This window comes from Mustela nigripes, chromosome 15, assembly GCF_022355385.1.
Source record: "Mustela nigripes isolate SB6536 chromosome 15, MUSNIG.SB6536, whole genome shotgun sequence".
NCBI classification, from domain to species: Eukaryota; Metazoa; Chordata; class Mammalia; order Carnivora; family Mustelidae; genus Mustela; species Mustela nigripes.
The window spans coordinates 80,363,912-80,385,779 of NC_081571.1; the positions used below are offsets into that span (position 1 = coordinate 80,363,912).

Here is a 21,868-nt window from a genome sequence, read left to right on the forward strand (position 1 = left end):
AAAATACTGTGAAGATAACAATTACACTGGCAACTAAAATAAGCGTATTAATTACCCAAGTAATTCCTTGATTTTAACATGTGTAAAAACATATAGCTTTTAGGGGCGCCTGGGTGGCTCAGTCAGTCAAGCATCTGCCTTTGGCTCAGATCGTGATCTCAGGGTCCTGGGCTGGAGCCCAGCATCAGGCTCTTAGTAAGAGCCTGGTATTTAGTGAGCAGTATTCATTTATTTATTTGCATTATTATTTGCTAAGCGGGGAGTCTGCTTCTCCCTCTGCCCACCCCCGACTCCTGTTCTTGCTCTGCTCTCTCTCTCTCTCAAATAAATAAATAAATAAATAATCTATCTATCCATCTATAATATGTTTTGTTTTTATATATAGATTTTGTTATTATCTGGACATTCAGTCGTTCTTCAGTGAGTCGTAAAAATATTTGAAAAAAATCATAAGTCAATTTGCTCTGGACTGATGGATGGCAATTTACTTTACAAGTTACATGTCTGGAATTCATGAGGACCAGCCTCAGTTATACTTGCAACGTTGCAAAAATTACAAAGAAAAGGAAAGAAGTGGAATGAGTCTGAACTGATGCCCTAGAAAGACACGTGGCCTCTTACTTTCTATACCCGATTGCTACTAAGGCACGATAGCTATAAAATTGAATTTAGGTATATCACAAAGAGAATTAAAAGATGAATACTTGTTCAAATGGATATTGTTTTGAATTGCTTGCATGTTTTTATAATCAGCAGAGGCAACAACTTTTTTTCATTTTTAGAAAAAATTAAAAAAAAATAACAAACGAATAGAATCATTAGACTGTTTTAAAGTCATCCTTGTTTTATTTAGGTAGATTCCCTAATACAAGTCTTTCGAAAACTGTTGACTTGACACTGTTCATTATGCAGTCCTTCTATCCTAGAGAAAAGTTAATAAAATAATAAACATGTGCAAGGGAAAACAAAAAAAATACGTACTTATGGTTATTCTTATGATGATGCCACCTATTGTCCTTGCCTAGCAGATAAAAATGAATTCCGCCAGGGGGCGCCGGGTGGCTCAATGGGTCAAGCGATGGTCTTCAGCTGAGATCATGATCCTGGATTCCCAGGATCCAGTCCTGCATCGGGCTCCCTGCTCTGCCAGGAGTCTGCTGCTCCCTCTGGCCGTCCCCCGTCTCATCCTCTCCCTCTCCCTCCCTCATTCTCTTTCTCAAATAAGTAAAAAAAAAAAAAAAAAAAAAAAAAGTTCTGCTGAAGCTCATGAGCCTGGCATAGCTCTTGGAGGAGTGAGGACCTTGGCCCAGGACCTCAAGTGAGGACGCAGGGCTGAGCGCCTAGAAGAGAGGAGAACTGCCTGGACGGCTTCCATGTCCGCAATGACGCTGTCTCTTTTGGGTTTCTAGTGGAACCCATTCCATACACTCTTCTAGGGGTCAGCCGCACGCACGGGCACACACAGAGACATTTTCATCTCTGTGTACCTTATTTATCACTGGCTGGAGAACAGTGTATAACTTCCCATTTTTTGTGGTTTTGTGTATTTCTCTAGGCATGCTCTCCAATATACCCCTGGAGTTGTGCCATTATTATCATTTTAGGGGCAGCCTTAACTACTTTCATGAAACAATGCAGACAGAAGGTCACAAAGGAGAGCCGTGATCAGTTTTTTTCTCACCAACACACAGCACTAAAGTGGCTTGAAACATGGAAGGAAATAGCATGCTTTCTCCGAAGTGCAACCCTCCCCTCTCACAACACATGCTCTCTACTCCAAGAGTGGAAGAGGGAAACAATTTCACATAACCTCATGACTGGTATTGCCATCTTAAATAGTCGTCTCCTCCGAGCTCTGAAGATTTATAATCTTCCTAAGCACAGATTTGTTCTGCATTTTCTTTGGGGTTTGCTCAACATTTATATCCCGATTCTCATTGAAGGAAGAGTTTCAACTGCTCCAGGGTGAGTTCCTTGTCAGCCAGTGATGGCTCTATTTGTTTACTGGAGATGTGTTGTGCCATTGAGGCATGTGGAATTACTCCTTAGTCAGATGGCATGATAACTCTGATTCAGAAACCAGTAAACTATAAATGAGAGTTAAAATATTCTGAGCAAATTTTATTTTATTCCATAAATATAAAGAGCCAGAAGAGTAGACATGAGGGTTTTTAATGCCCATTTCTGTAGCACTGCTTCCTTGAGCTAAATTACTCTGATCGATCTCACAGGTGCAGCAGCGGGGAGCTCCCTACTGCTGCCTCAGAAGACTGGCAGGGAGGGTTGGGGGGAGCATCAGCATCCGTGACCGCAAGCTCGCCCTCCCGTGGATTGAGTGGATTTTCCCCTCTCCTGCCGACACTGGAAAGAAGGGTCCTGGGTAGTGCACGATGTCAGAGTGTTGCTAGTTTGCAGCCCAATCTTCACCAAAGCCCTGACTCTCACATATCTCTGGAAAAGGTTAATCCACAATATTGGGGCTTAAGAAGCAGAGCAACTCGAGCTGTGATTTCTGAAGGTGACATCAATGAGGCATGAGATTCTGATTTGCTATCCTTTTCCCCAGGGAGTAATGGTTCTCTCCATGTCACTGTTTGATGCTTACTCATGAATCATCCCGCATACTTTATAGACCCTTCCGAAGGGAAGGGGCACTATTCCCATTCATCATCGTGGTGACAATCATTCTTTTTTCTTTTTAATTTTTTATTTATTTTTAAATTTATTTTCAGTGTTCCTGAATTCATCATTTATGCACCACATCTTATGAAAACATTTATCAAATTCCTCAGTACATGTGACTATGCCAGGCATCATACCAAAAATTTAAACTCATTTTCCTCCGCATTAGCAACTTACTAGTTGATACCGATACGACTGATGTGAAAATATATCCTTCATTGTCTCTGAGCCTTAGGATCTCAGCTGTTGCCGTGTGTTTTACCTTGGTCCATGCCATTGATGAAGAAGAGAGCCAATCAACAAATTACTCATGGAGCAGACTTTATCTGAAACTAGCCAGAGAGATAGTCCATGCACCTTAGTGACTAATCAGATAACGTTTAAAAACCACCACATGCATATTAATAATCACATTCAGCACATCAGTGAACCCTGGTTAGGTCAATTGCTCCCCACATCTTCAAAATCCTGCTTTTTCAACACATCCTTACTGCATATTGATGGCAGGTTGAGTCTTATAAGCAGAGTAATGGGCCTCCAAAATGTCCACTTCCTAATCCCCAGGACCTGCAAATAGATTATCTCCCATGGCAAAAGGAACTCTGCGGACACGTGTATGTTCAGGCTCTTGAGACAGAGAAAATATTTTGGACTATCTGGACTAACCCAGGGTCACCAAGAGGGTCCTCACAAGAGAAATAAGTGGCCAGAGGAGTTAAGGTCAGATAAATGTGACAGCTGCCTGGAGACCAAGAGCCAAGGAAGGCAGGAAGCCTCCTGAGCACCCAGAAGGTGGGCAATCCTCTCAACATCTTGACATTGGCCTAGTGAAGCCCATTTTGGTCTTCTGACCTCTAGAACTATCAGATAACAAAGGCACGTTATTTTACGTCACCAAAGTAGTGACAACTTGTCACAGCAACGATGGGAAACTAATACGGTGATGATATACTGATTCTGAAATACATGAGTTTTTTTCACATCTGGGACATGACGACATGGGCTCTTCCATTGGGAGGCAGACATACACCAATGAATTTCTTTTCCCTATTGATGCCACAGGGAAAAGCCAATCTAGAACTAGTAACGTCATTGCTGAGAGTAGGCTCCAACCAACAGAGTTCAGAAAAGTGAGGAAAGATAAGAAGGGACAGCTAATTTGGAGCAAAAGTCCCTAAATCTAGGAAGTCCAAGACGTAGCCAGTGGTGCAACAGGCCAGAATCAGGAAAGGGAGCTATTTGCCCGTTGTCTTCTGCAACCCTAACTGTCACCACTGGTTAGTTGTGGAATATTCTACCTCCTCTGATAAGGGAAACCAGGGCTCCAAACGAGGAGCCTCTTTCTCAAACAGCGAATACTATTTCAAAAAGAGAAGAACAACATGAAGAAAATGCATTTTTTCTTATTTTCTTCCCAAATGATGGAAGGGAAAAACACAAGAGAGAGAAAATGTGCAAATAAATCCTGCAGTAAGCTTTCCCGGTATACTCATCTCGGTTGCTTTTGACAGAAAATCCTATAATATTTTCATATTAAACAGCTTTGGCTTATATAAAAAAATAAAATAAATTTTGGAGCCCTGGTAAAATGTCTGGTTTTGAAATTGCTCTGGAAAGGCAATAAGTTATTGTTATGAATTTAGTTAAGACATATGGATAATTCTGTCTATCTGCCAAAAGCTTTAGAATAATTCCATATGCTGAATACAAATCTTGTAATTATTTATTTGCAAGATGTTTTTACTGCAAAGCAAGATTGGATTATATGCTCAGGATGATTTGTTTAAGTAATCCCCAGAAAATAATTATTTTTACTTTGAGAATGTCCCTCCATTTGGGTTTGTCTAATGCTTCATCAAGATTAAATTCAGTCTGCCTTTTGGGCAACAGCACAAGAGTGGTGCTGCGTCCTGCTCTTTACATCATACCGGGGAAAGTGTGGTGTTGACACATCTCATTACTTGCGATGTTCACTTTGATGACACGGTTAATGTGATGTCTGCCAGGTTTCTCCACTGTGAAGTTACTATTTTCCTCCTTTGCAATTAATAAATATCTTATGGAAAGATACTTCCAGAATATGCAAATGTCTTCTTTTTCATCATACTATAGGCTATAGATTTAGCATCCATATTTATATTTATTATCGATGCCAATTGTCTGAAATAATTATTACTGGGGCGTTTGCTCAGTGGTGGTATTTCCATCATCCCTTTGGTATGTATTAACTGTACTTCTACTGTAATGAAGAAAACACAGCTATTAATACCCCCTTATGACTCCTGACTGATGTCATGGGGGCAGAGCTGGGGATACTGGGATTTCTATTTCCAAACACAGTAGTCAAATGTCAAACGTCTTTGGCTGCTATAAACCCTGAGAGAGGTACATATGAGAACAGAAGAAGAGGATGATCCATGTGGAGGAGGGCAGGGAATGGAAGAAGGAGAAAAAGAAAAGCGATCTGCTTGGAAGATGGACCCTTCCCAATCTCCTAGCTGAGAATCCTGGCCAGCTTCCAGCAAGCCCTAGAGACGCACGGGGAGCTGTTATCTACCTCTCAGACCCGGCTGGCATCCCTGGTACAGACCTGCTTCTCCAAAACAACCTATCCATCCCCCTTCTTTCAACCTCTTGGGATTCCATCTTAATACTTAATATTAGTGCAGGTTCAATTCTCTCCATCTTGCGCTGTAGGTAAACAAAAGAAAAATCTTCCTTTAAAGGGAAAAACAAATATGAAATCACCTATGTCTTTCCAATGGACTAAGATACCCCCATGGGCGTAGGATGCTGGGAATCACCCATGTCTACCCACTCAACAAACGACAGACCCAGTGGTCCTTTCTCTTTTATCTGACAGATGCTTTTCCCTGCAGGTAATAGTAGCTTACCTTCACTGGGTGCCCACTACATACCACGGACACTCTGTAGGAAATCTCCCAACCACAATATGAGTCTCACACATTTAGACAAAGACAATGAGGCAGAACTATTTCAGTAAACCACATTGTTGGGTCTCCTGGCACTAAGGGTTAAAGCAACCTGCCTCCAGAACCCACCACCTCCCAAGGAGAATGTCCACCAGAAGAAGGCAGTCCGTGCTGCCTTTCAAGCATTGTAGTCATGAATTCTGTAAGAACTCTTTACCAGCTATCCACCTACCAACAATTCAGAATATTCTAAACAGGCTAAAAAGATACTTCTCCCATCTCCTCCCCTCCTAAGAGCAGTATCCAACAGTTCGTGGAGCTGTTATCCGTAGCAGGTCCTGTGCCTGTTCTGAACACTCATAACCACCCATGGAGAGTACTGAGATCATCTCCTCTTTACAAAGGGGTGGGGGTGGCTGAAAGCACTAAGATGATTTCCCTCAAGTAACTGATACATTTAGGAGCAAAGCCAGGACTCGAGGCCAGACTATCTTCTTCCAAAATCTGCTTATAATCATTTTGCTCTACTGACTAATAAGCATCTTCTTTGAAGATTTATCAGGCAGGAAGGATCAATAAGCTAGAGAGAGAAGCATTCATGGACTCTAGAACCAGAGCCGGGCTACCTCAGTCACGTGATGCAAACACAAACACACTGACACACTTCGTACCTCTGGAAACTCACTGCAAAACTCTGCTGCCAGTTTCCTGGGGCAACCAACCTTGGACAAGTGAGTAGATGCTATTTAATTTATCAAATTATTTTTAAAGAACACCAAATTATTAACTGAACAGAAACACCTTTATCTATCAGCATTCATCTAGAATTTAAGAAAGTGTTTCTAATAGAATCATTTCACTGCTTCAGCTTTCAGTTCTTTTTTTTTTCTTTTTTCAAAGATTTTATTTATCTGACAAACAGACATCACAAGTGGGCAGAGAGGCAGGCGGGGTGGAGGGGGGGAAGCAGGCTCCCCGCTGAGCAGAGAGCCCGATGCGGGGCTCGATCCCAGGACACCAAGATCTGAGCTGAAGGCGAAGCTTAACCCACTGAGCCACCCAAGCACCCCAAGATTTCAGTTCTTTTCTAATGCAGGCATTTGTGATCAGATCTCATAAAACAGGAGGCACACCAAGTGAACTGGTTGTAGCTGACTCCTGCATAATTTTCCAAAGTGGTTGGGGACTGTTTAGTCTGTCTGGACAGGCTGCCTTCTAGAACACACGTGGGTGGATCGGAGAGACCACGTGTTTGCATATTGGTTCTGCACGCAATTAACAGTACAGTATCGTAATTTAGGTGATTACTGATGACCTTATGAAGACCGATTTATCACCTCATCCCACTTTTAAAAAATGAGATTCTGTAAAGTAATTGATGTCATTGTCAGGGAGAATCATTTAGCATTTCAGATTTTCCTTAGACATGTGCCATCGATAGGTGGCCATCTTTCTGTTCAAGTCCCTAGTGATCTCAACTCAATTTTCAGAACTTCTCCAGGGATTTTTAAAATTTCCTGAGTTATCAGCATGTCACTAAAACCTTCATCGATAAGTGCCTTGGTATTTCACATGAAGAAATGACACTTTGCCATATCTACAATTTTCCTGTTCCTTAGTATGTCCCCTATAAATGGGACACACAAAACATACATCCTTGCACTTGTCATTTGCAAAGTTCTTCAATCCTCCTATTGGGTAAGAAAGAAGTACCTGTTCTAGAGCCTTGCTCTGTTCAGCAGATCAAAACTTTTCTAGCAAATGAAAGTTGTCTTTAGCTCCTAATTTTTCCTTACTGGAAACATTAAGAGAGTTGATGGGAGCAAAGCCTAAACTAACAGTCAAAAGTAAACTTTGAGACAAGGATGTTCTTTACCAAAGGCAGAGCAGTGTGGAACTATATTGCTGGAAGCAATATGCACTACCACAAATCAATCATGGGTGAACACGTGGGCAAGTTCTTCCTGGAGGATGATAACTCCTCACAGATGAGGTCATTTCTAAAGAGAAACATGTCATCAGTGAATCTGGCCTAGAATATAGTAAAACCAGTTGCAGAATAGCACAGAGAGTATATATTTCTATATGAAGTATAGAAGAAGAAAAAAAGAGAATGACTAAATTAAGACTAAATTATTAGGAAAAGTTTGACTTCCTACTCACTCGGTTATTTATTTATTTATTTATTTATTTATTTATTTATTTTTAAAGAACATCTCAAATATCTCTGTTCCAGAGACTGTCGGACGTTTTCCATTCAATCTCTTGCTTGAAATCCTGTCCACCACACAGCCTTCTCTTCTTCCTGGAAGAGGCATGCTGGCCCCCACTCCAGAAGTGGGTACTTCCTGTTTTTCTGTATGAGATGCTCCCCACTGGGTTCTTTCCGTCCTACATTCTAACTTTACTCCTACACTCTCTCACATTTCAAGATCACTCCCTCAGAGAAGGCTTCCTTGTATGACAATACCAGGTAAGGGTTTCTGTTATAAGCTGTTAAAAGATTGGGGTTTCTTTTCTCATACCCTCCAAGGTAGGTAAGAAACCTACAGACAGAACAGATACCTGAACCTTGACCTGAGAGTCACACGAGATTCACGTAAGATCTCACCACATCTGAATGTTCATGCTACTGTACCAGTTTTGAAATGCAAAATAGGGTTTGGGAGGACTTTTCCCCTCATATTGTCACAAAGAATCGTGGAATATACAGGGAGAAGAAAGGAGGAACTTGTAAAAGGTCCAATCGAAAGTGCTTTTGAGAGGTCAGAGCATGGTCTCCATAACTGCTTCTGTGTGACCTTGTTCTATCCTCAAAATGGAACTGCAGCCTTCAAATTTCTATATTTTTCCACCAAAGAAGCACTATCTTCAAAGACACAGACCAAAGATTTTCATGAGATTGCTTCCAAGATGTATTTCTCTGCTTTACCCCACACAGCTTGCTTCTTGGAAACTCGGGCTCAATGACGTCATGCTACCTTGAGTCATAAAATAATTCAGATTTCAGGCTCCTGATATAACAGAATGAATTATAATATAGTTATTAAAACTGATCATTGTAGACACCATAAAACTAAGATAATATATCTCATCTTATATGATGTGAAATAATTACCTAGCTCATTATATAGCTTAAACAAGTTAGCCAATTACTTAAATTATTATTGTATATATTCCAAATTTATATGTAGAGAAAATTAAAAAAATAAAATCATGTGATGGTGTGCGTTAATGGATAATTTCATTATTTTTTTAAATATGTTGGCATGTCAAATAGGTAAATATACACAGATGAGGAAGGTGAAATTTCTTTTTTTTTTTAAATATTTTATTTATTTATTTGAGAGAGAGGCTGTGAGAGAGAGCATGAGCAAGGAGAAGGTCAGAGAGAGAAGCAGGCTCCCTGTGGAGCTGGGAGCCCAATGCGGGACTCGATCCTGGGACTCTGGCATCATGACCTGAGCCAAAAGCAGTTGTCCAACCAACTGAGCCAACCAGGCGTCCCAGTGAAATTTATTTTTTCCCTAGAAATAGTTATTTTATTCCATTGAACATATATGATTATACTATTTGTCCATTGTTTTCCAGAACAGCATAGGTGTTTGTGTTTTCTGTTCATTCTTTTACACTCTTACTACATTTCTTCCAAAATATTTTTTAGCTCCAGAATGTAACAAGCAGAACATTTTATTTTACATTTTAAGAAGTACTCTTATAATTTGGTAAGAGGTTATCATAGTCATTTGGACTGAATTTTTAAAAAATTTTTTTTCCAAGAGACATATTACCTGAAGTATAAACATGCACATTTCTTTGAATTTCACTTCTTAAAAGTTGAACTTCTTAAGAAACAGAAGGAATGTCCAGGGAACCAGGGCAGAGTAGTCAGTTCCGGATAATAAGGTCTTAAATAGTACTTCAAATCAATCAACTTTGAACAGCAAAAAAGAAAGAGAGAGAGAGAGAGATGAAGTTAGCAAAAAGAGAAGAAAAAGATTTAAAGAAAGTTCTCTGACATCTTTGTCTTCTTTGATGAAAGAAAGCAAGCAAGCAAGCAAAACCCCCACCTTCTGATTTCTCTCGGGCTTGCTCAGTGCTGGGCGGTCAGATGCAGGCAACAGGGCTTCCTTCTCAGATCCAATTAGGAACGTCCTCTTTCAAGAGGCCTAACAGGAATTGTTCATAAGCTCGCTGAGAGCTCTGTTCCAGGAATAAAAATTCTCTATTAAAAACTACTAAGAATGTGAAAAAAAAGATAAAGCTATCTCTAAAATTCAATACCTTAAAGGAAAATGTACTTCCATTCAACAAGCATGTATTTGATTTGAAATATTCCATTGGGTCTATCGGGCGGGCAACCTGACCCAGGGAGAAAGACACTGAGTTATCTAAGACAGAACGAACTAATTGGCAAAACAGAATTACTGGGGAAGAAACAGGTGAAACAGCTGGACAGATTTCTTGGAAGAGGATTGCACGAGCTCCTCCCTGAAGGCGTTGGGGGGGGGGGGGTAATATTGACAAGAGTGGAATCTAACTCATAGACGGCACCCCTTCTTCTAAGGCTTTCCCCTCTGTTAGCTCAAGCTGATCCTGGTAATGGCCCCAGGAGGCCAGGGAAGTGATTATCCCATTTTAGAGATGAGGAAACTGAGGCCCAGAAGTTATGAGTCATTCAGCTGAAATCACACTTCTGCAAATGACCTAACCAGGATCTGATCTCTGTCAGTCTGGACTAAGAACCTGGGCTCTTTCCCACGATCTATGCTGCCCTCATACTGGAAGTCTGCAGAGGAGAGCTACTGACAGCTGCAGGTCAAAAGTCATTTTCTGAATCTCCTTCTTACCACTGATTACTGGAGGGGTATATAAGACTGTATTATTGCTTGATCTTTTCTGGCTCTGACATTCTGAGGACAGAACCTCTCAGAATCAGGAAACAGCCCAAGAAAATGCACTGAGCCACAAAATAATAGGAAACTTTACAACAGAGAACAACATGGTGGCATGTCGTTAAATTCTGGATTCTCAAATGTCTAAGCAAATATGCTGAAAAAAATCCAGTGCTTTTGAGGAAGTTTTAAGCTCAATATTTCATTGTTAATTAACTATTTATGATGCCCTCTTTGTCTCTTATTTTAGCAAGCTAAGAATATCCTGGTGTAACAAAACATTGATCTGGCTAATAAGAAACCTGCATCCTTTTCACTATTTAGAGTGAAATCCTCTGTCTAAGCCCTTAAGTAAATCTTCAGACACTTAAAGATGCATTCTTCAGCATGATTCTTGAGTGCGTACTATGGACCAGGTGTTATATTGGGTCTTAATCATGTAACTATGTCTTTGGAAGCTTTCAGTATGGATTGTTCAGATCTCTTAAAGAAAAGGTTATAAAGCATTCAAAATGTTTTCCATGTCTTTTTTATGCTTCCCTGCCAAATAGAAATTAAGGTGATTGGTAGAGTATGTCCTTAAAGCAATTGAGGGGGGATGCAGAGGGCCACCTGTAATGCCTCCTTAAGATTCTGTTTAGATAATATGATAAAATCAGTGTGGATTGATAGCACGGTTGGGTCGATTTGCTATTGACAGGAAAACCGTACCCAGTTATGATCATGAACTAAGTAATGTCAATGGAGAGAAGAGCCTTTAGGGGAAGGCACTGTATTCTTCCCTTCTCCCCTTCTTATTTCCCATTCATATTGATATCAATGACCTAAGACTACTTACTAATTCTCAGTACTGTTGGTAAGAAACATGATGATAAAGATACATTAAAACTTAAAGCAAACAAATGTAGGGGAAACACAGAACCAAAATACCTTAGTTTAATTTAACAGGGATAAACATAAAAATCCTAAATTCAACCTATCAAACATGCAGGTACACTTTGGAGACAATTAAGGCAATTTGATGTACAAAGCCTTGGAGTTTTTAATATATCCCAGTTTAATAAGAACAGCATTTGATAAAGCTGTTAAATAAACATGTAAACTATTAGAGTGCTTAACTTCCCTAGGTAAGGGCTGAGAGATTAGATTTGGATTCAGGTGTTCAGTTATGAGTCCTAATATTAGGAGAAACTGATGTTTCTACAGAGTACATTCTACAGAGCACAGTTTCTACAGAGTACATTCACAGCAGAGTAAATCAAATGGAGAGAGATTCTGGAATATATTTACTCATTTGTTTGTCCATATATTAAAACATACTCATTGAGAAGCTACTCCATAGCAATCTGACAGTTGGAATATAATGTAGACCAAGTACATTATATTCAAGTACCTAGCATAGGACATACCAAGGCCAGGAAAATCTAACTGATGCGGAGGTTTGTAACTAAACCCAGTTCTGTCTGAGTCCAGGGAACATACTACTGTTCTCTTTATAATGTGGCCCTCTTGATGCTGGCCAATGAGTCTCCCTCCCAATAGTACCCTTACCATCCAGAACTGGGGCAAGCCTGCCTCTTGGTGTGCTTGAAGATGTCCCGGTCGACCCCTGATGTCTCAGCTTAACCGTCATGGTCCTTCCTGAACACATGAATGCACACACTGCCCCAGTTTGGATGATGAATAATTTGGTGACCTTGCTTAGCATCATGATGCTACTAGTTTCAACGCATGCATAACCTAATTGATTGGGTGTTGGCTGCAAATAGGAGCAAATGTGAAGGGGTTTGTATGACAGAGGTTTTCCCAACTTTGAAAAGTGCCATGATTACTTAGTTTTTCTATGTCCTTAGTGGGTACAGGAGTGACTGTCTCAAGACTTTGAAATGCACCCCCAAATATTTATGCCACCCTGTGTGCAGTTTTCACTCTTGTAATCCCCCCACTCTTATCTGCCAGATAATTGGGGATCCTTGAGAAAATTAAGCCCTAATTGCCCCAAGACAGTCATCGTATGTAATGAATTCACTTTGTTCATATGCATCTAGATGGCAGTGTTTATATGAATCCTTGGAGGAACTAAAAACAGAATTACCTAAAATAATTTTGGATGTTCTATAATTCAATGAGGAACCTCATTTGAGAAAGTGGACCATTCCAAATTCCTTGCTTGTACAACATTTTCAGCATTATATTCTCTGTTATCACAAAGTTAAGCACTCCTTAATCTTGCTTGCAGGCTAGAATTATCTGGGAAGCTTTAAAATAATAGTGATGGTCAAGTTCCAGTACCCTCAAATCCCTGCCCCCCCAACAAAAGTCTGACTCTCTGGGTTGGGGCTCAGGTGTTAGGAAGTATTAAAAGCTACCCAAGCATATTTCAAAATGTGGCCAAGGTTAAGAATTACTGCTGTGAATAAATAGAAGTATGAGGAAACCAGCTGTCAGCCACACCTCAAGCTTTGCCCTCCAGACAGGGTGGACATGGATCCAAAATTGCTTGTCTGTGTAAATTCACAACCCTCAAGAAGATACCTCAACTTCCTTCAGGCCTTTATTCCTCAACCCTAGGTTGCCACTACCTGCCTTATCTGTTTTCACTTTTTCTTTGGGATTTCCATAATTTGCCTAGTCAAATAAATTCAGATTATGATTGGTTTCGTTTACTACTTTGGACAATCGAAAAGGAATTTACATTCATGAAGGCAACAATGTTAGGACCACAAATGAGATGTTCCTCTCTTACAGTATTCTTTGGTTACCTTATCGCAAAGTTGTGATTTAGTTACCTTATCACAAAGTTGCGATTTAGTTACCTCTCACAAAGTTGCTGCACTTCCTCCCACCGAGCCCCAAGCCTACTCATGATCATGGACCCTTCTCCCCACCCCTCACTCACGTTGTGATCTTTTCTTTCATCTCCATCCCACAGTTAGCTTTTACACTTGATCTTACAGAGAAGTATGATCCAGCTTTTATTGTTTTGGCCATGAAGAGACATCCATTCCCCACCGTTCTAACTTCACTTTTCAGTAAATCATGCAAGCATATTCTCAAAAACATTTTATTTTATTTTATTTTTTTTAAATATTTTATTTATTTATTTGAGAGAGAGAGACAGTGAGAGAGAGCATGAGCGAGGAGAAGGTCAGAGGGAGAAGCAGACTCCCCATGCAGTTGGGAGCCCGATGCGGGACTCGATCCCAGGACTCCGGGATCATGACCTGAGCCGAAGGCAGTCGTCCAACCAACTGAGCCACCCAGGCGTCCCTCAAAAACATTTTAAACCTAAAAATTCTCATATCATTAGTTACCATGATAAAATTTTGTTACACCTGCTAGATAAATGAAAAAAAAATGGAATAAATTAATCTTATCATTGAACATTAATGTACACTATTATTTTTGATGCATTTTATATATTATATTTATAAAATTATATACTATATATATTATATAGCATATAGTAAATAGTAATATATATTATATAGTATATAATATATAACTATTATTATTTGATGCATTATTATTTTTTGATTAATTATGCACTATTATTTTTTGATGAATTTTATATATTATAGTAACTTTGAGCTAGAAAAGAGACTAGATTCTACATAATAATGACTGATAACTTTCTAAGATTAGACTAAGTAGTTCTTCTACCAATAAGGTTATCTTAAATTGTCTGAATCTACATCTTCTCACCTGGTCACAGATTTGGTTTTTATGGTAGTTTACTCAAATATATCCCAATTAATCTGCTGCTAGAGTTACAGATTCTGGAGAGGAGGTTCAAGAGGTAATTAGTTCTCTTTTTTCCTGGTCGAACACTCCCTTTCTTAAGTTAAAAGACAGTTCATCTTTGTGTTGTGAAAGGACAATGATCACTGATCATATCTTATCAAAAGTTCTCAGAGAATTGAAAAGAAAAGATCTCCTTAGAGATCAATTTCCATTAAGTGTATAAGGTTAGATGGACTCCCTGATGTTGTGCTGAAATAGAGAAATGCATCTCAAGAAACGCGCATTTGCCAGCTGATGTGAAGATGAGCATTCAGGAGCTCGCAGACTTCTTTGCACGAAAAAGGGACACATGATCTCATGGCCAATGAGCCTTGTCCACTTAAGACTCTATGCCACCAGGAAGAGTGAGTAAATTAGCTGTCCATTGAACAGGAAGATGTGCTAGGACATCAAGAAAATGTCAAGATCCAGGGCCTGACATCCTTGCCCTATGAAAATACTAAAATATGAAGTGAATTGACCAATTGCATATCCACTTTAGAATGCTAAAACTATGTCATTTTTTTGAAGAAGAGGTCTGATATCAGTGCCATGTAATCCCACTCTGTATGCAGGTGAAAATTGCTTCACTAATGTGCAAAGAATTCTTGGAGCCATGAACTCCTGTTTCAATTTCTATATTCATGAAATTAAAAGTTTTATACCAATTTACTGCAGGTTGATTTTTCATTGATGCTTAAACCTATCATTTATTGTTACTCCTGTCTTAGTAGGTGAAGAGATATGGGATCTTCTCTTCATTTGTTCATAAAGACCCATCATCATAAAGATGATGAAATTCACACCAGCTCTACAGTCGTAGAAGAAGTCCATACAAAACATAGCATGCTGTTTGGTTAGATTTTTCTCTGTTCATTTTGCCCCTGGAATCCCAAAACAATTTATGTTTTCCCAAAAATGAACACTAGTAAAAGCTCACAGACACAGACCACTAGATCATAAGACGTGCATCATAGAAGGAGAGACTCCTTCAGCACTTGAGAACACAGAGTTGGGGGCCAGCCACGTCTTGCACTGTATTCGAGCTCTGCACTCATTAGCCTCAACTTCGAGGGACTGAAATGTCCTTCCCAAGATCTGCTTTCCCCATTTTTCAAATGCAAAGAGTATTTGGTCTTGCAGAATTCTTGTCAAGTTTGAACACAGTGGTGGATATAAAGAGCTTAGCAGAGGGCCCCAAATGTGGAGAGTGGTCATTCAACATCATTACCCTCATCCTCTTTTACTGAAGACACACAGAAGCACAACCACACTGCCTAGAGACACACAGAAGCACAACCACACTGCCTAGAGAATCCTTTCTTCTTCAACATCAAACTTCTCATCTCCAAGTTGGCTTCCAAATGGCGACGGTCACCAAGTAATAGGAAATATATGGAAAGATTCGGTGTGTGGATAAATGTTTTCCCTCCTAGGGCCATTGCCTCAGCTGAATGATGGGCTCAGTGAGATTTGTGGGGGTAGTTTTGGCAACATATGTGCATTTGTGATTTTGTCTTTGTAAGAAACATGTGGCCTGGGCCACCTGGGTGGCTCAGTTGGCTAAGCATCTGGCTCTTGGTTTTGGTTTCTGTCATGATCTCAGGGCTGTGAGACCAAGCCCGGCAGCGGGCCCCTCGCTGGGTGTGGAACCTGCTTAAGATTCCCTCTCTCCCTCTCCTTCTGCCTCTCCCCTCCTGTGTACTCTCTCTCTCTCAGAAACAAAAGAAAGAAAGTAATAAATAATAATTTAAAACAACAGTTTTAATTATAATAATATATAATAAATAATTAAAAATAAAAGTAAAAATAAAAATAAATTAAAAATGAAAATAAAGATAATAAAAAACAAAATAATCTAGTTCTGGTCCCAAAACAGACCATAGAGCTGCTTCATGGGCTCCTGAAAATCTTACCCAAATGTGGAGCTGACGTGATATTAAAAATAATAGCATCTTAGAGGTTGATTAGGGAAAAATAGTAAGTCAAGTTAGCTCAAAAGGATGTTAGCAGATCCACTCGAGGTGTTTTCCTTCATTACATGAATACGTGTATGCAGCAGTTTATCTGCTTTCCTGAGGGACGAATCTGTTCGTTTCTTAACTGTGTTCTCCATGATTCTACAGGGACATAAAGGCCTATTTTCCACTCATGAAATGATTACATTTGCTGTTAACTTGCCGACAAGTCGAGCAGTTTCACCGTAGCCGTTCACCGGGCTATTTGGCATCTGAAGGCCACAGCGATAGCACTGGTACTTTCCCTCTGATCAAACGGGCTGACAGTAGAGTGTTCTGGAAGGTGGACAGCAAGGCCGTGGAAGGGGTAACGGTAACGGTCTGAGGCCTGCGATGTGGAAGCTTTTGCTAAATGTTCACATCTTCACCGCATAACTGAACACAGGCCGCGAGAAAGAGTGGGGGTGTGGGGGACAGACATTACATCATCAGAACAACTCTCTGACCAGAAGGGCTGCTTCCTTTCTGAGAGCTTGGCCTATGGGCTACGGCTCCATGGATCCCAGAAGAGCTTCCTATAGGTTCCCCAGCCCCGGGAAGGGCCCCCACCTCCTCACCCTGCTTCACAGCAGTGTGCTGGTGTTGCAGAACTCCGCCCGGGCTGTGGAGCTGGGCTTTTTCTGTCACATATGCACAAAACTGGGTCAGTGGCTCACCTCATTAAGAGGCCCACCTTTCTAAAACCACGAGATGAAAACTTCACCTTAGAGGGCCAGACCAACGAGAACAGTAAACAAGCAATCCTGGCCAAGGGACATTGTGCATATATTAATATATTTACTCTGCTTTTATGGTGTCTTCCTAATACATTTTTAAATACTGCTACACATGGTCTCAGAAGTAAAACTCTGCAGTTACAAGCAGTAGCTTGGAGCATCTTCCACATGGAAAATTCACTTTGTTGAAAAAACTGTGAGCAAAAAAACAAAAAACAAAAAACTGTGAGCAAAACCACATCACAAACCTAGAAAATTTTTAAAAGAGGAGGAATTCACCAGTGCATAAGAAGGATAATAGGTCATGACTGAGTGTGGGTGATCTTGAACCACATGACTGGTTTAACATTTGAGAATAAATTCATGACATTTACCTTATCAGCAACAAAACGATGATAAAAACAAACTTGGGATTATTTTAATCAATGCAGAAAAGGCATCTGACAAAATGCAGTGCCCATGCATGATAAAAACTGTCAGCAAACAAAGAATAAAAGGGAAGTTGCTTTGCCTTCTAAGCAGCATCTAGGAAAAACTACCACTGGAGTTAATGGTGAAATGGTGGGTGTTTCCACTAAGCCTGGGAACAAGGCAAGCGTGTACACTCTCACCACCGCACCTATGTTTGCTTTTTAAGACTCAATGTTGTGTACAAGCAACATGATCTTGTACATGCTGTGGCCATTCATTTTAAAGCATATTGTTTTTTTTTTTATTTTTTTAAATTTCTTTTCAGCGTAACAGTATTCATTGTTTTTGCACCACACCCAGTGCTCCATGCAATCCGTGCCCTCTCCAATACCCACCACCTGGTTCCCCCAACTTCCCACTCCCCGCCCCTTCAAAACCCTCAGATTGTTATGTTTTTGGCATTTGTGTTTAAATTCAGAGATGTCTATTATTAATGGGTTGAGGAAAAGAGAATTCACATAGGCCAAAAGCTAAAACGCAGATGTCTCTCTCTTTTTTTTAATTTTACAAATACTTAAACTCTTTTTAAAATTGTTTGTTTATTTTTTGAAGATTTTATTTATTTACTTTAGAGAAGGGGTGAGAGAGAGCACAAAAGGGAGAAGGAGCAGAGGGAGACAGAGAAGCAGGCTCCCCGCTGAGTGGAGAGTCTATGTGGAGCCATTCCAGGACCCTGAGATCAAGACATGAGTCGAAGTCAGACACTTAACGGACAGAGCCACCCAGATGCCCCCAAATACCTAAAACCTTATATTCGTTCTACTTAATGCTCACTCTCACACTAAAAAACCCTCGTTAGTCTTCCCCTTTGTGGCTGGTTTTCACCAGGACGCAGGGCTCGGCTACCTTATCACCCTACTGCTGGTATTAATATGTTGATCCGAGTCTTCACAGTAGGGATGACAATATTTCTGGGACATCTAAAGGAAACTTCGCTCACTCTTGGATTGTGATTTGAGAAGAAAAGACACCTAGCCTGTCTTCTCTCCCTGTCGCCGTGCCGCCCCACATCCTTTCCCGTTTCTTTCCCTCGTGTACCGTCTTCTCCTGATCATCCCGTTCTCTGGGTTCAGTAATAGCCACATCACTCCCCCGCTTGTTGGGGATTGCTGCCTTGAGCTGGGTGTGGTAAACCAGTTACCCCACTCCCAGGGTTTCGGTATTTGTCTCTTGAATCTCTACTCAATAAGCCACCTTCATCGTGAGACCAGATGTTGCCACCAAAGTAAATGAGTTTCCCTGGATATAGTCTCAGGTGATTCTGAGCAGGGGTGAAGAAGCGGGGAGGGGAGGGAGGAAGAAAAATGATTTACCCTTGACTGCATGGTCTTTCCATTGTGACTGAAACTGCAAAAGCAAGTTGCAGATTTAAAGGAAAATACGTGCTTTCATTATATGTATATTTTAGTATCTGGACTTTTAGAAACAAATGCTTCCATTTACTATTTCAGGATATGCACTTTACCTATTATCACCATAGTTTATGCAGGATCAGAGAATTGTGGAAAGAAGAGATACAAGAGGTTTTCTAGACCAACATCCTTTGGTGACAGAGGAAGCTTTAGAAATATCTTTTTTTTTTCATTTATTTATTTTTAGCGTAACAGTATCATTATTTTTTCACCACACCCAGTGCTCCATGCAATCCGTGCCCTCTATAATACCCACCACCTTTTGAAGCCCTGAGAAACGCTGACTAATTTCTTCCACCTCTTTGTATTTTTGCATGAACACACTACTTTTGTCAACAACAGTGGAGTACACTAGTGACCTAAGTCAAGGAAAGGATTTTATAGAACATATACAGAGGTGAGGACAGTGGAGAGTGAGCAGGACATAAATAGTTATCATAGCAAAACATCAGCTGAATAGAGTTGCTTTAACTGGAGCGTGTTACAGTTTAAGATAGATGGCTGGACCAAGTCAGTCAGGAGAGGTTACAGCGTGTGTCCCTGCACTGAGTCAGCAAGTGTTTTTTAGCACCTACTATGTGCACCATGCCAAGTGCAACAGGAGCAGGGGGAAGCATTTTTGCAGAAGTCTGTGACAGTGTTTTAACAGAGCATCAGGAGGAAGGGCAGAGGATGGCCTATGTGGTGAGAGACTTGAGGGTCTGGTGCTGAAGCGTGAAGTATGAAGGAGCAGGAACACTCAGAAATCAAGCATTTGTTGACTGTGCATCTTTATTGCAATTTATTCTTATTTGGGAGGAAGTTAACACGGTCTCTTGCCTGAAATTGGATTTTAGTGAAGTAATGAAATTCTATAAATTTAAAATCTAAGTGTTTAAGCCAATTTCTGTCACCAGACTGAACTTGTTTCATAACTCTTTTGCTGTGTTTTTGTTCAAAGAATTTCTGTGGACAGAGCTGTATCAAAACCTCAGACAATCTTTGCAGTTGTAATTTTCATTTGGCTGCTATTGTAAAATTAGTAACAACAACAAAAGTTCCTGTCTTCAACCAATGTGACCAGGTTATGGATTGGGACATTTCATCTGACCTTTGGCAGATGTTACCTAAAATGTCCCTTCCCAATCCCCCCAATCAATGCTTTTAAAAATGTGTTGGGAGTCTGGTAGGATTCCCTTCAAGAATCTGGTTTTGTATAATTTGCCATCTTGACCAACACCTGGGAAATTCTGCATAATCAGAGAATCCTGAAAGGAGGTTTTCCAAGCCGTTCTCCACATGAAACCCTCTAGGACAGAGAAGCCTCAGAAATATATTTGAAACTCTAAGAAATGTTGACTAATTTCTGTCTTTATATATTTTTGCATTAAAATTCTACTCCCCTTAGTCAACACCAGTGGAGTGCCCTAGTTACCTCAGATTTAGCTTGAAGTAAACTGAGTGACTCTAGGTTTTAAGTTTCATTCTTAAATTATTTACATACTAAGCAAGACAGTCAAAGGTTTCCCTGGCCATACCTTTGATTCTGCCTACAAGTTACTCATTTTTCTTCAATGTGTGCTTATCTTTTCTTCTTAGGAGGATTCTTTGGGGGTAATTTGGAAAAACTGATTTATTTTGCTTAAAGTAATAAAATATATAATATTTAGTATTACATATAATAAATGACTTTTAATTTTCAAAAATAAATGTTTAATTTGTTTCCTTTAGAATATACAACTGAGACAAATCCTCACTTTTAGAAAAATGTGTAGCATAATTGTATTAGTAAGTTTTTTTTTCCTCTCAATGCATGAGTTAAATTTTTTTAATGTTACAGGAAGGAAGTCCGACACTGGAATGAGCAAAACCGCTATCAATTTGTCAGAGTCCATAGTTTAATTTTTAATTTTTGAAAGCTAAACACACATAACAGCAGAAGAGTTCCATCCTTCCCAGTGTTTAGCTTCCAAAGGCTGAACGCTCTCTTCCTCTGCTTACTACCACACTGCATTTTCTCACACACAAATACAGTCTTTGTTCAAGGCTTCCTGGGAGTCTGGGGGCAGGTTTCTACAAAATGCTGCAAAGGAGCAGGTGCACGCACTAGATGGTGAGACACCCGCCGAAAGGCATACACCCATCTAAGTCAATCCCTCGGACCCTACTAACTTTCGCCCCATCACAGTTCAGGCCAGGCACTGCTACAGTTTTACCTTTTTCCAAAGCAGCTAGGAAATCTGGAGTCTTAGATAAAATTTTTGAATTTCTAAAAATACTGTCCACGAATTCAACCTTTTAAAGCACTATATCAGCCTGTGTAATTGTGGGTAACTTAACCTTACTGTGCTCTTATTTTCTAAGCTATAAAGGAAAAATTTTAATGAGTCTTGTTTTACAGAGGTGTTGGAAATGTTAAATGAATTTTAACTGCTTAGGGTATCATGTAACATCTAGCAACAGGTGCTGTTAACTATTGAATCAATACTCTTGTTTTATTATTATTATTACATATGAGATCAAAGACCATGGTTGGAGTTGGGCCATGGCTCTACTTGGTCAGTGAAGGGTGAGAAGAGTGAACAGTATCATGAGAAGGAAGGTAACTTCTTAAATACTATTATTTTTTAGACACATTCTATAATTTCATTATTTATTCCTCATGACATTAGTAGACGAGGTAGATAGTATTTTCATGTTACCAATGAGGAACCTAAATCTCCAAAGTTTTAAGTAATTTCTGCAAGATCACATAGCACTTCCTATGACCAGGCTTGCATAAATACCAATTCTATGCTCTACCAGTGTGTGTAAGTGCCTTTCTTAAGAAGTGTGAATTTAAGTAAATAGAAGGGCCTGGTGAACTGGCTGTGAATCACAGGTCATGTTTTAGAGACTAGAAATTAGACTCATTAAAAGAGCAGCACATTGAGGCCGTCGGGACTGAACCCAGGCTAGGAGCCTAGGAACCCAGGTGTT

The 21,868-nt window shown here is 40.0% G+C and overlaps 1 protein-coding gene and 1 long non-coding RNA gene across 2 annotated transcripts in view; both read right to left on the reverse strand.

The window, feature by feature from the left end:
• The window catches only part of NALF1 (NALCN channel auxiliary factor 1), a 610,879-nt gene that overhangs the window by 204,843 nt on the left and 384,168 nt on the right, over nucleotides 1-21,868 (reverse strand). The window lies entirely within an intron of this gene.
• Nucleotides 9,309-12,149, reverse strand: LOC132002467 (uncharacterized). Its single transcript, XR_009399900.1, has 3 exons — nucleotides 12,062-12,149; nucleotides 9,686-9,818; nucleotides 9,309-9,549 (listed from the first exon to the last, which is right to left on the reverse strand). It is a non-coding gene; the product is annotated as an uncharacterized LOC132002467 (long non-coding RNA).